The 16,591-nt window shown below is 41.6% G+C and overlaps 1 protein-coding gene across 2 annotated transcripts in view; it reads left to right on the forward strand.

The window, feature by feature from the left end:
- Positions 1-4,950: 4,950 nt before the first annotated feature.
- The window catches only part of CASR (calcium sensing receptor), a 75,243-nt gene continuing 63,602 nt past the window's right edge, over positions 4,951-16,591 (forward strand). Inside the window, exon 1 of one of the 2 annotated variants that reach the window (XM_054056866.1) lies at positions 4,951-5,185. The gene's annotated coding sequence lies outside the window, so the exon portion shown is untranslated. Of the gene's footprint in view, positions 5,186-13,838; positions 13,954-16,591 lie in introns of those variants that run through there. The other variant, XM_054056867.1, reaches the window with a different exon arrangement.

A 16,591-nucleotide genomic window follows, 5' to 3' on the forward strand; every position in this document is an offset into this window, starting at 1 on the left:
CCTTCAAGAGCAAATCTGCTTCTCTGCAAGGGATCCATGTGTTGCAGCTACACAGACTTCATTGTCCTCAGCAGGGGAAGAAGAATTTTTGGCTTGAAAAACATAGAACTCATTACTTGAGCACGTGATGTATCCACAAAGTCTAGCTGCAGTGAGGGGACTTGTGTTCCATGGGACAGCCACTAGACAGTGATATAGCCACATCTACACAACTAAAGTATGTCAGCTTCACGCCCCTGTAGTAGCCCCAGCCTTCTTCTAGCATTTCCTTCACAGCCTAACAGCTCAAATTTTCTCTGAATACCAGTCAAAACTTGTATGTTTTTTCTGCATACTCATCATTCAGACTCAGCAGAGAGGAAGGCTTGGTTAAAGTGTTTTCTCCTATACAAGACAAAGATAAAGAACATTTTCGAGGTAGAAGAAGACAGGGATATGCCTTGCCTGTGGTGCTTAGCTTATCTAATGGAAAGAAGATCCCAGCTTTCTGCGTTGTCAGTCTTCAAACTACCAGTCAAGCTTCTTTTACAAGCAGTAGAAGTCATTTAACTTAGTCATTCTCCCTGTCGTGTTCTTCCCCAAATTTATATAATAGGACAAAACAATGGAGAGACTGGCTTAGGTTTTATCAGTATCGTTCTCTTCAGCAGACCAGGGCCTGGGAACAAGACTCAGCCATCAGTAAACTGGCTCAAATTTGGGCTTCAGCTTCCTAGGCAACTGGCTCAAGCCACATTCATTTTATTAAGCATACCTCTGGCAAGCACCAGCTACATCGTCAGAAAGCTTTGTGAGAATGAACATCAGACTTACCCGTTATCCCATTTGACTTTGTGCCTTTCCATCTAGCCTTTATAACTTCTTCCTGACCCTTTCTTCTTCCCCAGCCACATGCACAACCTGGATAAGTGATACAGATAAGCTGAAAGAGGCTAACTTACAGGAGCAGCAAGTCAGTCCTAGCATCAACCAAGGTAGCTTTCCAAGCAGTTTTGGAGAGCTGACTGGCTGCCACACTTGCAGGTTGCAAGAATTCACTTACATCTTTGCTCAGATGATGGACAAAGAGCTCTCTATTTAGAGATACAATTGCACCTATCCTCTTAACCCTCTGCAGAGTTTCTGCAGAAAAATGCTTCTGTGAGATTATTTTGTCCTTTACACCTAGAGGGGACCAGCAGTAGGTGAACAAAATACCTGTGTGCAAAGAGCAACCTTCAATACTCTGCCTTATAAGTTGACACTTGCCCTGTTCACATCAACACATGATCTTACCACTCACCGTGCCTTTGTGAGATTCCATCACCTCTCAGCATCTGCACATTCCCTACTCTAGCTACTCTCTAGGAAATTTACTTGGACTGGAAAAAGTCATCACACAGCCAGTGTAAGACAGGTGTGCAGTGTCATCCAACAGAGCCGCTACTCCTGATCAGGGATCATCAGAGGCATCATCAAAAGAATCAGCAGCATAACATAAATTGTTCAACTGTGCCCTAAAAGGGTACTAAAGAATAGTCCATGAGACTGTTTCCTTAATGCTGCACAATGAGATGCTTTGCACACATAAATCCTACATAGGTTCAATGGACTACAGATGCCATTCGAACCAATGGTCTTCTCCAGGAGTCCTTCCCAGCATTTACGTATCTCTCTCCCTTTTGCATCTGAGTTGCTAACACGCCTGGTCATCCAGTATGGAGTTGGAAACCATACCAGCCCTGCAATCAAAAACAAACCCAAAAAAACCTTGCACAAGGAAAGCAGATGTTTATGAGGTATTTCTGTCCTTCTGTATGCGCTCCTTGTTCTGTGAGACACCTCTTGGTGCTCCTTGAAGAATCACCTCACTGACACAGTAGATGTCTCTCCACTACAAAGGACCTGCTGCAACTTGACAGACTTGCTTGACAATGTAGCCTTTTATCCTTTGATGTCAAAACCTCAATGCCACAGTGCAGCAGAGGTGACCACACTACCCTGAAAACCAGAGAAGTCTTTTGCCACCTCATCTTTTCTCTTCTTTATGCTTAGGTCCAGTGTTCCAGCTCAGCCCTTCCTGTCTTTTCCTTGTTCAACTGCTAGTGGTATTTCCAGGAAATATTCAAAGATGGGTTTGACTTGAAGTTTTAAAGGGACAAATGGCTGCATGTTCTCCATAAGTCTGTGTATTCCTTTTCTTTTCACTGTTAGCTCTGCCTTTGAAGTGGAAGTGATTCTTGGTATTTGTTGGTTTGCTTCTTTCACAGACACTGTATCACTGAGCTACTAATGCTGTTTAGTATTATAATAAATATGGAATTAAATAATGAAAATAATATATTTGACTTTAACTTGTTATTTTTATGCTGTATTTTAAGTGCATGTTGCATATGGCAAAGGCAGAGAGAAGCTGGGATATAAGGACTAGCTTCCAAATCAAGTCACTACAGAAGCTGGCTTGGATCCACAGTCTCTACTAAAAATAGCACCTTCATCTGCAAAGAGAGTCATAGAGTCAAAACTGCAATCAACTGTCATTAGCACAGGACTCAATGTTAGTGTTTTCCTGGTGTAAGGGACTCACTATTTTCCCCCACCTAATTCAAACCACAATGAGGCCATGTGAAACAAAACAAAGGACAGCATGGGTTTCAAAAGTTCAGCATGGATAATTCTTCCTCTGGAGTGCTCTGTGACCGGCCATTTAGGCTATTTCTTTGCTAAGTGAGAGATGTCATTCAAATCTGCTTAGACACAGGAGGAGCTGAGCCTTCTGCCTCCTGGCTGAGCTCTCCAGACTTTGGGATTTGAGAGTGGTCTGGCAAAGTGCATTCTGATACGGTCTGAATTCTGTAGGCAAGCTAGAGGAAGGATGCCTGTAGTGTTGCTCATGCTTAGATACAAGCGCCGTGAATGGAGGTAACGTTACTACCTTGGCTTGTGGTAGCAAAGATCTGGGAAGCAACGATTTGTCCAATAAGAGTACAGAAGATCCCTATGAGTTTGTCCTGCTGCCTCACCATTGTCCCATTTTTATTAGTGGAAACAGTTTTTGCTCTGTTGCTATTATTATAGTGAAAGAAGCAATTGCAAAATGATGAAATGATGGATAATAGTGAGCTAGAATTAATATAAAGGGAAATGAAAAAATAAACAACCTTTGGTTACCTTGTTTCCTATTTGATACAACTCTGTCTTGAATAATGGACACCAAAAAAAAAACCAGCACAAATTCCTTAGCTGGCCAAGTGGGGCTAGTGCAGCAATGAACACAGCAGTATCTGACTTATAGATTTTGTGAAAGAATTTTGGAGTGGTCCCACAATCTGACATCTGACCTCGATCATTTCCCATTTTAAAGGTTTTGTTTCTACCTTTTCCGTCTCTGCCCAATAACCGTAGCTAGGTGATTACTTAAAATAACCAACCTCCCCTTCTCTTCCAGTTTCTGCACAACCAGAGCCTTAAAAAGTTTGGTTTTGTTGCCATGCTACAGTGTAGTCTTGAAAAAACTTACTCCAAATACTTGGTGCACAAAGAAATCTCTACTGTTTCTTCAAACAAGATTTTATTTTGATTTGAAATTCGAAACATTAACACTTTTGACTGCTGCAGGGAAGTGTGAGGTTTGCTTGGGTCCCTAAATGAATGTTTAGTTTAACTTTAATAGGGAATGCTCTGAATTTGTAGACCTTTTGTCTGGAACCATCTCAAATTAAGCATGATTAAGAATTAAGGAAGCTATTTATTCACCTTTGCAGTCAGCTTTTTGAGGTTTTTTTGTTATTGTTGGTTTTATCTGGACAGTATTTGTAGTCATTTCATTATGATTGTGCAATTGTACTGTAATAACTATTATAAGGATGAGGATCTATTCCCTAAAATGTTAGTTAGTTAGTGCAGTAGAAGTGGGAAATTAAATATAATTCTTTCTCAAAATTAACTACTTCCTAACACACGAAGTGCTATTTGCAGACCTAGGTAGCTTTAAGTCAGGTGGTAGTTCTGCAATAATCCATGGACGAGTTATTTACTCAAGTTAGGTCCCATGGATCTTCTACAGAAATAAAGGTCCCTGACACCTCTTCAGGGTGAAAAAACCCAAATGTGCTGTTAATATATTCTAACAGATTATAATATGTAACATTTCTATTCTCTCACCAGTATGTTGCAACTTTAACAACAGTTTTGTTGTTATTATTTGGAAGATGAAAACTGGACTCTGAGGACAAATCCAGACCACTACAGCTGGGCTGTAAAACGGCACCAGAATCTGAGTATAGTGCCATGCGCTATTTTTCCCTGAAAAAAATCCCCAAACCCCATAGTATTATGAGGTTAAGAGATTTCAGCTATAAAGAGTATAATGATCCCAAAAGACAGTGTTTCTCTCAATCAACATTGGATGTGAAAAGCAGTGTAATAACGTAAGTGCTAGCAAATGCTGATGGAAACATTTTGTTTTCTGCATTTCAGTTCTTCAGATAAACAGGTGAGGAGAGCAACTCTGGAGCTACACATATCTGCACAGCCCCACAATAACTCAACCGTGCAGAGCAGAGTGAGGATTTTCTGCTTCGAGAGATAAGGGTCTCTGGGATCTTTTGCTGCATGGAGTTCAGGTACAAGGGAACAACATAAATGAAGCTGCCAGACTTCTTGGTTTTGGTGAGAACGGGAAGAAGGCTGCAGTCTTGAAGAGAAAACTGAGCGAGCGATGCTTTCCTTCCCCATAGGGAAGGGTGAGGAACTCGGGTGCCAACGTGCCCAGTGCCGGCAGGAGCCGGGTCAGGGGAACCCAGTCAGGCAGAGAGGTGCGCGGAGAGGCATCCCGACTGTTCAAGGAGAGGTATCCCGTCTTTCCAGCCCCTCCCGGGGCGGTGCAGAGCGGGGCGCACCCGGGCGGTCCCCGCGGCCACCGCCCGCCCCGCCTCGCCTGGCCCGTGGGAGCGGGGCACGGGTGCCGGAGGTGCCGGAGGCGACGGGGAGGGCTGGGCTGGCCCCCTGGCTAGGGGTTTCTCTCTTGCCCCCCCCCCCCCCCCCCTCCTCTCCATCCCCCTCCTCTGCTCGCCGCCGGTTCCCGTAAGGCTGCAAGCGCCGCGGCGGCAGCTGGGGGGGGCGGCGGGGGATGCTGCCGCCGCCCTGCCCAGTGCCGGAGTGAGGAGCTGGAGGCGGGCAGGAGCAGCCCCGGTGGCGGGACGAGGTGAGAAAGGCCGGTGGGAGAGGGAACGTGGCTGGGAGCTGGGATGCGCGGGGACGGGGTATGCACCAGGGACCGGGGATGCACCAGGGACGGGGGTTGCGCGGGGACCGGGGATGCACCAGGGACGGGGGGTGCGCGGGGACGGGACGGAATTCGATGGGGACAGCCCGCAGCGCAGCCCCGGGGTCTGTCTTTGGGGTGCAGACACCCCCCCACCCCCCCGTCGGGGCGGGGAGGGGGGCAAGCCGGAGGCGGTGAGGAGCCGGGGCATTCCCGATGCAGACGTAATTCCCCGGAGGGACCCCTGCATCTCCCCTCCCCAAATCCCGGGCAGGGTGGCTTCTAATCCATGGAGGATCGGGCAAAAGAAGTTTCCTTGGAGCTCAGAGGTGTTTTCTCTGGCTGAAGTTATCTAGCAATAACATCGAGGGGAAGAGCGGTAATTCATAACAAAACTTTTAAAGAGCAACAGGTGGTTTGACTGAAATCACACGCGCTGGAGAAAAAAAATAATCCCCTCAGGTGATCCTGGTAGAAAACGACTGATAGCAGTTACGAATCGTAAACCAGTCAGGTGTTTTGGGAGCTCCTTGGACTACTCGAAACAAATTTCACTATATGTCTGAAGAGAGATTCTAAAAAACTATGAGTCTGTCCTTAAAATCTTCATTTTTTACTTCTGTGGATACAGGATATGATCCTTAGAATTACTTTGGTATGTTTGTTTGAAGTGTTTCTCTTTTTTACTGAGGTTTTTCCTACTGGAAACGGGTGGTCCTTTATGCACAGCCCTCCTCACTATCGGGCTCTGCCCCCCCAAACCATCTCTGTGTGCTTTTCTGTGCAGTTCTGTTCTGGTGCAAACTAGAATCAACCCTGCTGGACACTGGGCTGCTTTCATTCAGAGTAGAGGAGGTAGTGGGCCACTAACCCCGCATCTCCTAGCCATGCCCGGGACAGTGCTCCTGTTCGGTGATATTGGAGTGAGGACAGAGGGGCTTTGCAGGCTTTTCCTGCTTTTCCCTTTCAGATAGTGTCTCTGTCACAGTCCGAACTTTGCATCCTACTCGAGTTGCACCACCTGATGTGAATGCAAAGGGGATGTGCTGGGAGGGGCAGGGGAGTATTAGTGAGGTGTTGCTATTTCTCAATCAGTGTAGTGTCCCTGAAAGTGTTTATGCTAATTGCAGGAATGAAAGCCCTTAACTCCCAGTCTTGGTTTAGGCTGGGATTGGGCAGCTGTGGATTCTTTGCTTCCTATCCTACCCTTCTCATCTCAACAGGATGCAGGACTAAGCTCTCTCATTTCAATGAGAAATGCTAGTTACAGGCCTCAGGGACAGGATCCAATTCTGTTCCCTGTGAGTTCACTAGGATTTGGTCATTGATCCCAATATTGTGAGATTCACATAGCTCTTCCAGTTGTGAGAGTGGAAAAAAATAATCAGATGATTATTTGGGATCTTTTCACTGAGGTTCACTGAGCAGTGGTGGGGAAATCTTGTGGCTGTTCCAGTGAAACACTTTCAATAACTAGCTTACATTTAATTAGTGTAATTGAAGTTGTTGAAAAGTAGATAGTTTTAAGCAGATTGATTATGGCAGGTTGTTGATGAGAAGGCAAATAAAATATCTCAAAGTAGTTTCTAGGGTGATCCCAAGCGTGTGTCAAATCTCCGCATGCTATTTGACACCAAACTGTCCTACCTGTAACCTCTCAAAGAAACTAGCGGTGGAGCGGGTGGCACACCAGTAAAATTTTGACATCAGTCTCAAAGTAGCAATAGGGCAATATTGACAGAGAAGGTTGTACAGTTACCTCCTATGCTAAACTTCATGGCATACTGAAAGAATTCAGATCCCAGATCTGTCAGTCTGACACCATTTATGCCATTCTCAAACCTCAGTACTTTCTTGATATTTGATAAGCTTGTTCAAATTATCTTCCGAAATATAAGCAAAAATGTCAAGTGAGACAGTGGGAGCAATTTCAGTCTGCTACCATTTCATCTGCATGTTGGTTGCAAACTGTTGTATCTACTGTTGGTTGCAAACAACCTTGTCTGCATAAGTTGATAGGCTTTCTCAGTCACTTATTAACTGCAAGAGTGAGGAATGCTTTACCTACACTAATTTGTGCCAATGATTGTAAGAACATTATTGACACTCAAATAGGTTGAGGAGGTCATTGACAGAGCAGTAGCTTTAGGATCTAAATCTTCTCTTCTGATGTATCAGGGCTAATTCTGTATTAGTACATTTTTTGTTCAGTTGAGAAAGTTAGGATAGATCAACAGGTTAGCTCACAAATTCTGAGTGATTATAATCTCTTCATGCATATATGAAATCCTAGTGAAAGCAACATGAACTGGTAACTTAATTGTAAAGACAATTCCAGAACCTGTTCTGAGCTTGGACATAGACCTCAGGCAAACCATATCCTTTCATTTTCTGGTTTCAGATGTGGGAATAAGAACTGTGCCTCACACAGGCTTGTTAGAAATGTCTTGTCTAGAAACAGGGGTTTCTGAAGCACACTGGAATTTCCGTGCAAAAAGCTCTGTAACCTATCTCTACCTACAGTATCTGGCACTGGGACAGAGACTACCTGGTGCCGCATACTTTGGTGGACAAAGTACTGAACACCTAGGTGAGTGTCTGATATGGGTAGGGCATTTAGGAAGTTCTGGGTTCCGATTTTTGTCTCTTGAAAAGTGTGAATGGCGGGAGGGGGGCGTTAAACACAGCTGTGACATTGCAAATACAGAAACGCAATATTCTCTTGAGCAGAAAGTGAGGGCCATTGTGCTGTGTCCTAGAGTCTGGAGGAGGAGTTGAACCATTGCTTCTCAGGACTTGTCAGAGTGCAAGTACTCATGGTTAATGGTGGCATTTTGCATGCTAACATTGCACAGGGAATTGGAGTTTGTGATGACAGTTCCAAAGAGAAGAAAAAGAAGGCAGAGAAAAGAAAGAAGGATGGAGAAGGAAAAAGGAGCAAGAGTGGTAGTAATCCTAGCAAAGGCAACATTTTCCAGTAAGCAGTTCTGAATGTGATGTAAAAAATAACAATTGAAAGTTTTATTTTACTACACAGAGCCTAGATTCTTCCTTTGATCTCTGTACAAGCTTCCTCTTGACATCTGTGGGAGATCAGTGTAGAGAGGGGAGTGTGTAGTCTTAAATTTGTGATGCAGCCCGTGGACAGTCATGAAATGGAATTCAGTCCTCTCCAAAAATGAATACATAGCTGTGAGCCAATGAGAAAGGTCTTGAAATAAATGATGAAAAGCAGTGTGTTCACAGATATCTCACAACTGAAGTAGTAGATAAGTTATCTGAATACTCAGATCATTGCAGCTAAATTCTTGGCATCTATTTAAAAGAATTTATCCAGTGTCCATGCTACTGTCTACAGGAATTCCTTAATAAACTTGGTTTGTGTAATGGTTTACACAAATACAGTATTTTTGAAACTTTTAGCAGTATTCAGCATCTAGAGACAGTTATTTCAGCTTAGTTAGGTCACATTGTGACCTCTAATGAGTGACAATAAAGTCTCTACAACTCTTTCTTGAAAATAGCAATATGTGAGCTTTAAAAGATAGATAACTGATGTGCCTACATCTCTGAGCACACCAAATACACAAGAATACAAAGAACTCAAGGTGCATGATTTCAGGACTTTTTTCAAGTGTTTAGCACAAATGATCACCATGTAGGTGATTCATTAACATAAAGCTTGCTTTAACTTCAGAGTTTCATGTCTGATGATTACTTATTGTGCTGCTATACTTGGACACGATATCTTTAATTAAAACATTGGGAAATCAGGGGCTTTGGGTTCCTTTATGTACATCTTATGAGAAACAGAACATTTAGGAGCAACTCAAAAGAAAGCTTAACATTAAAACATCACCATAAATCGCCCCTGCTGTAAGAAGCTCTGGCTGCTTTATGCCTTCATTCAGGAAGTCCTTCCAGCACAACCACACTGCTCAGAGCTATCTACTGTGTTTTGCTAGCAGAAGGGCTGCGGGTCTGTTACTGTTACCATTACTTGTCTCGAGTTGGGAGGCAGCTCGTAAACCAGAATAGTGGTCTGCAGTATGCTCTGCAAACAGAAAAGAGAGCTGGTCCCTGCAATAAAATGCTGAAAGTGTCTCAGGTATATTAGGTTGAGGAGACAGAAGACGTTTTTGTTTTCCATTTCCTACCATCATCTCCTCAAGGCATTTTGACAGATGTAGTCCTTTTCTCCAAGAAATACCATCTAACCTGTATTTTCTGCTTTCTGTTGTCCGTGCTTTCTTTTTACTTTGCAACCATAATCCTCTTGAAAAGGAGACATAATCCTCTTGAAAAAGGAGACATTCAATTCCCATTCCTGGTTTTGCACCCTGTGGCTTATCAGTGGCGCAGGACCATTAATTAAGCATTTGCTTGTGCAGTTTCTTTGCTTGAGAGCTGCCTGTGTACCATGGAAGACAAGCTGCTGGAGGATTGTAATATTATGGGGAAATTTCATCTAGCCCCCATACTCTTAGATCTTCTGGTACCGATTGAAAGCATCAGGAAAGGATGGGGATGGGAGCAGACTGTTTCAGTGAATGTGCAACAGATCTATGTCTCTTGTACTGGCTGTTAGTGTCAAAGCGTTCAGCCAACTCAGGAGCTCTTCAGGACCATGCACTCATGGCTGGGTTTACATGGGCTCTTGCACAAAACTCTCCACAGTGGCAAGGCAGAAAGGGAAGTTGTGATCTACTGCTGATGGGGTTCATCAGTAAAGTTACAGATTAGGGACTGTGAGGTAGTGGATGGATTATTCATCCAGTCTGCTACTTAAGCTCTTCTTTGAGAAGCCTGAACTGATCTAGAGCTTGTAGACAGTTTTATTGACATTCTTCCCTCTTCTCAGAAATGTTTAGGTACATTTGAAATACACAGTGAGTGTCATTTCAGGTGCACAGCACTACACTGCCTAGCTCATAGCTGCTGCACCTCAGAAGGGCAAGGATCTTTTGTAGGTCCTGTGTCAGGTCTGCCAGACCTGTGCAGTTCTCTCTGATCTTCTAGCAAGGCACAGTGTAGGCAGGTTTAACTGTCTAGACTCAATAGTTGGTGCAAGCACCTCAGTAGTTGGTGCTTGTGGCAAGGTTTGCCTTCTTATTCCCATCTCCACTCACTTTTCACCTCATTGCTGTCTTTGGCACACAAAATGGATGTTTCTGCTCAGTTCTTTGCTGCGACTTGGAGCCTCACTGTGGGAAGCCATGACTGAATGGGTCTACATGTACCACAGTCTGCTACGGTAGCTGCTTGCAAGTTGACCTCTTTAGCTGTATGTGTTTTAAAATATTTCAAATATATCATAATTGGAACTTAGGAACATTAGGAACTTCTGACAAACCCTGAGCAAGCCAGCTGTCCAAGCCTTGCAACAGCAATCCAGTATTCAGATCTCTCTCTGTTTAAATTTTACAATATGTTTCACATTTAGCCTTTAAGGAGGACTTTAACTAGGCTGTACCCAGTCTACACCAAGCAGTAGACTCTGCACCATGCAGTGTTGCAGCTATTGAGATGCCGTTCTTTCTACGTGGGGTTTTGAAAGTATTGTGGAGATAGTTCCTTCCAAGAGACTCTGTATTAGAAAGACAAGCCTGCTCAAGGGATGACAAATCTATGCCACATTTAAGTCTCATGGATATTTTATGTCTTCTGCATAGCCATGTATTTTGCACAACTGTCATATTCTTGCACAAATGATAGATTGTCAAACTCTGCTGATGAGTTTCCTCCGTTCAGTGGCCTTTAGTCTAGGGAAAACGCACAGATTTATAAACCGAGCTATAATCCTAAATCTTCTGCTGCCTGTATTTATTATTTCAGGGAACCTGCATACAGCCCTTATCTTACCTTAGGGAGGCAACTGTAATCCTACTGTTTTATGTATTCAAGCTTGAAGGGACTGGATCCAGTTAGTGAATGACAAACTGGGTGTAAAAGTCTGATTTCTAAACAACAGAATTAGGTTCCACCTGTTGCCACACAATGTCCTTCATATACATCACTCTGTATGACACACTTGTCTAAAGCATCACAATGAGGATACAAACATTAATATCAACAGCAGGGTGTGAAGGTGTATACGAATGTATAAGCATGAATTCTTGACATGATTTAGACTTCTGTCTTTAACAAAAGTACTGATAGAAGATTATGCTACTTACTTCCTAGGGTAGTCTTAGTTGAGTAATTGTAGCAGTTAGCTAAGGTAGTGTTACTGATGCTTCCATTTCTCTGGAGGTGGTGTATGCACGGTTAATGGTCTCTGATGTATTGTGTCCGTTTCCATGGATGTTTGCATACTTAAGCCTTTGAAAGCAGCCATCAGTCAGAAAGCTCTGCTCAGTCTCAAGAAGAAGCCTTTACCTCCCCTCCTCCACAGTTAGATCAGAGGACATACTTTGAATATGCTGCCTGGGAGCTTTCAGTTGAGTGCTTAGAGCAGTGTCTTCCTATGAAGTGGTGCAGGAGGCACAGTGTCAGTATCCTGGCTTAGAGAGATGAGATTTCAACCCTCTAGGTTTAAGCAGCAGTTGGATGGCAGTTTTGAGGGTGGAAAAATTTCTGTGCCTAAAGTGAGTGATGAATGTCAAGAACTTTTGAGGACCTGAGCTTTTGCTCCTCATTGTTTACAACTACAATCCTTTCCTCTTCTGAAGCATCTGCAACAATTACTCATTTATTTTACTCTACTTAAGCATAGAAATTCTGATTCACAGCCATGAGAGCTGTATTTAATATTAGTTGAAAACTGAGGTTCAAATGAAACCACATGATCCCTAATCACCAAAGTAGTACTAATCAGTACAAAGTCGGTACATTCTTGCTGAGTTTGTGCTCTGACCAAGGATGCATCAGTAACTCTGTGGCTGGAATCTCCACAGGCAGGACCTGTCTTTTTATATTGGAAATAGCCAGAATGAAGCAGATTAAGTTTTGGAGTTGTTTTGCTGTAGTTATTTTCAGTGCTTTCATAGAGATTATTTCAGTTTTCAGTTGGAGCTATGAAGTATTTTATGAGGGAAATGCAACAAAAATTGCCCACATGGCAATCACAGTGTTCCTCATTTGTTATGAGGATGGCAGGCTTTTCCTATGTCATGCTTGGTTCCTTTCTCCCCTAGTAAACTACTCCTTGCTTTGTAGATGAACATGTTTTTTGTAGAAATGGACTACAATAGTGGACTACAATAGTGGGGACTGTTGCTGCTGATAGCTGCATTTGGTGATGTTTTTTAAGGACCTTTAAGTCAGTGACAGTGCCTGGCAAATGGCACTAAAGATCATAAGACAGAATATATACAACCATGGTTTGAGTGTTGGCATGCTGTCCACTTAATGATACCCTGCAAGAAGAGACTATTGACAGAGATCATTATTGAGGAATAGATTATTTTAATACCACTATATCAAAATAATATAAATAATTTATTCTGAAATTACTTCTTTTTCCTGAAAGTTTTGTAGAGTTGCAAAACTATCTTTCCTATAAGCAATGCCATGATATTGTTAGTGTTTGCAGTTTTTAAAGGGAATTCTTGCTCTGGGAAGTGATTTGTAATGGTCTCATTTTCTTATTCAGTACATCTGTTATCAAGGCAATAGCTGCAGTAACTAAAGACTAAAACAAATCTTGGGCACTGTGGTTTGTATTAACATTGGAAACCCAATGAAGGTGACACAACAGTTTGTATCTCCATGTGCATTGCCTAGAGAATTACGGACTTGCAATGAGAATTCTTGACAGTTGTGCCAACAAACTGTAGGATATAGAGGAGTGGAGGTGACAGTGAGGGTGCAGCTTATTCTGATGACTTTTTGTTGCTCAAAGCAATTTGAAAACTGGAAGGTAAGTTTGGAGGGATGGCCTTTAAAAACAATAACATCTTGTAAATTATGAAGAATATACTTGTGTGCAACACGTGGAGGATTAAGATTTTGTTTTTATAGGCAATTTTTTAAAAAGCTGTATATTATATGGCCTTATTTAAAAGCTCTGCTTGTAGTAAATCACAGCACATTGAAATACCTATCTCAGAAATAAGGAAAGTTGCCTTGATTGAGCCAGGATTCATACATAAAATTCCAGACAGTAAAAGCATTTAACAGCTTGGCACCCAGATACTGTCTTTCATCCAAAGATCTAAAAGAGCTTTTGAAAATGTCTAATTACAGCATAATGGGTTCCCATTTTGTATCAAGGATTATCAAAGTAGAAAAAATACAATGCTGTCATTTCAGGTTCATATTTCTATTGTTGGGTACTTAGATTCATATTATACTTCATATTATTGATCTAAATATGGGTTTAGATGGCAGCTTGCATTCAAGTTTGAAAATGATCTGATTTCCAGGCCCAAAGATGGAAATGGGGAATTTTTGATGAACATATAAAAAATCCAAAAGCCTGAATTATCTTGTTTCTCACTGAGATTTGTACTCTTAAATTTCTTTTTTCTTTTCATAATTTGTCTCTGACTTAAGCCTGTAGTTGCCAGCTAATGTATCTCTATGATGCTTGCACTAATATGCACCTTTTCTTCAGAAGCCATGCAACAACAAAAGTGGTTCAGTGAACATTACAGCACCAACACCTAGGAAGGAAAAAGAAGTAATAGTTCTTACTTAAGCATGTAACACAGCGTTGCTGGTATGTACCTAAGAATGCACATTTCCTCCTACACCAACTGTTTCAGGTGAGCAAGAGTTCACATCCTGTTGGGGAAGGGGATCATGAGGTACATGCTTGTTAATTAAGGGAACTCAGTTTCACTAATACAACTGTCAGTCGGGTTAGATAACTCCTGTCTCTAATCTTTTCCTTTTGATCCTGTGGACTGATAGAAAGTGAAGATGAGTACAATGACTTATGGGATTTCTCTTCTTTAACAGATATACCATGTTAAGTTTAAATTTAAGTGGGTTTATGTTAATTTTATGTCAAGTTTCATCCATAAAGGTCATGAAGTACAGTTCTTAAATTAAAATGTTTCTAAAATTCAGAGACCTATCTCCTACATACTCTGTCTTCTTGAGTCATTTCTTCAGAAATATTCTGCATGCTCCAAGACTCCACATTGATACATATAAAATTACAATAACAGCTGCCTGACATGCTATTATTCTAGGAATACTGCATGACTGTGTAAATAAAGATTGCATGATAATGCAAATCTCAGCTAGTTGAAAAATGAAAAGGTCATTGACGTTCATCCTATACTGAGATGAAAAATGAAAAATAGATGAATAGAGCAGTACAAATTTGAGCTCCTGTTGTGGAGCAGGTTTACTTAATTTTTCAACTCAGTTCTAGTTCGCGTGTTGCCATGACTGACATTATTTCAGCTCATTTAAACAAAATACCAAAATAATTGTTCAGCTATGATTTGAGGAAAAGCTCCTGCTCCTTGGTTACAGGATGATATAATCATGCATAAGTAATCAGATAATTACCAATTGAATATGGGTAAAATTGATAGCAGGTGCTGAAATTTTAATTAACTTTACACAGATGTTAATATTTGTTCAGAAATTTGTATCAGGAATGAATTTCCCTTACAGTTCTTTGTTATTCCATTGTCTTAAATTAGTATTAGTTTAGAAATTAGGAAGCATGTGTGCAACTATTGTATCCTTTTAAGATCACATAATATCAAGAGAAAGAAACTGCATCAAATGTTACTTGTCTGAACAAATTTTCTGCACTCACAAATTAGTGCAGACTTTTGTTCAAAGTTTGTCCCTACCTCCCTTTTGAGCATTTCAGGTATTAAGAATGTTGTCATTACCTGATTTTTTTTTTTTAAAGGCATTTAAAATATTTGTACATCTACTAATCAAATGAATGCATTAATTCTAGTTTGTCTTACAATTTAGTTTAAATTTTACAATTTAGTTTGTCTTACTAATTGGCACGGCAGAACTTAATGCCATAACGGGGTTTGAATCCTGTTTTCAAAAAGTGACTTCTGGTGAGGCTTTTCAAGTCATTGGTGAATTTATGTGCTTCAGTGAGCAAAGCAACACTTAATTTTGGCTGGCTAAATGTCAGATTCTCAATCCTGAATTATAGATTTCCTACAGAGTATCTTACAGACCTGGCAAAAGATTTGCAGAAAACACATGAATGGGCAGCCACATAAATTACTGTGGAGTAAGATGGTAAGAAATGGGCTGGGACATTCCTTCTCTCTCCCAAAATTTGGGATGTGTCCTCCTTTAAACCACCTCCTGGCTCCTGGTACTGTGTATTTTTCTCACACTGCCCCTAAATTTCCTCTCATCACAGCTTTCCCGCATTGATAAGTTTGATACGTTCCTCTTGCTGCAGTCTGACTAGTGGTAGAGCGAGTTTGAGCTCTGTAAGTGAGAGATGTGTTCTTCAGCCTAAGTCAAAAGGGCTGTGCCTGAGACCTGAGCCAGGGGTCTGAGCAGTCTGCCAGTTTGTGTGGGTGCGTTCACAAACAAAACAGCAAGTACTTGTGGTTCTGTGTAAATAGGGAGCAGGGAGACTAGTGATATTTTGGTTAATCCTGCTCTGAAGGACAAAGGAGGGTAGGATTTGGCAGAGAAAGTGAGATTATTTAAATCACATCATGGAAGCATATGAAAGTTGTCTTTGTAAAGGTTGTGGGTTTTTTCAAACATATAATACAGTTTTGGGTCAAGAAGAGGAAGACCCATTTCATAATCAAATGAACATCACCTAATGTGTAGGAGTCTCACCTGGTATGTAGGATAGCTCAGTTGTAATCTTTCAGCCAGATTAGGCCAAATTGACCTGGTTGGTCTCCAGAAATTGTGTGTAGGTGCCCACCTTGCCAATGGCACTGGTGGTCCTGAGCAATATTTCTGACATTTTTCCTTAAAACTGGGAAAGGTCTTGTAGTTCTGATGTGCAGTGGAAAATGTATCTTGAGTTCTGAGAGCATTCACTACATGGGAAAACTTTTTTTGGCATAGCTTCATTATAGGGGTGACTGACATGGATTTGAAACTGAATGACACTTACCTGGCAAAGAAATACTTCTTGGACAGCTGTAAGCCAAATTTCAGCAAGACTTAGATTCACAAGAGTGGGATTTCTAGACTTAATCAATACTTAAATATTTGATTAGGAGCCGACTGGTCTTTTCTAATGTGCCTAATCACCTAGCTCTTACTGGTTTCAGTTCCTAAGTCTGAGGACCCAAGTCTGGAATGTCCATTGAAAAGGCAAGTGACTGTGGTGTATCATAAACTATTGGTATTTCTTTGATTAAACTGTAGTCCAGTATATTCTCTCTGACTGAATCTCTAGTTCTTAGTTTCAGTTGTTAATGTCTTCATTTCCTA

The sequence above is a fragment of the Cuculus canorus genome, chromosome 1, assembly GCF_017976375.1.
Source record: "Cuculus canorus isolate bCucCan1 chromosome 1, bCucCan1.pri, whole genome shotgun sequence".
NCBI classification, from domain to species: Eukaryota; Metazoa; Chordata; class Aves; order Cuculiformes; family Cuculidae; genus Cuculus; species Cuculus canorus.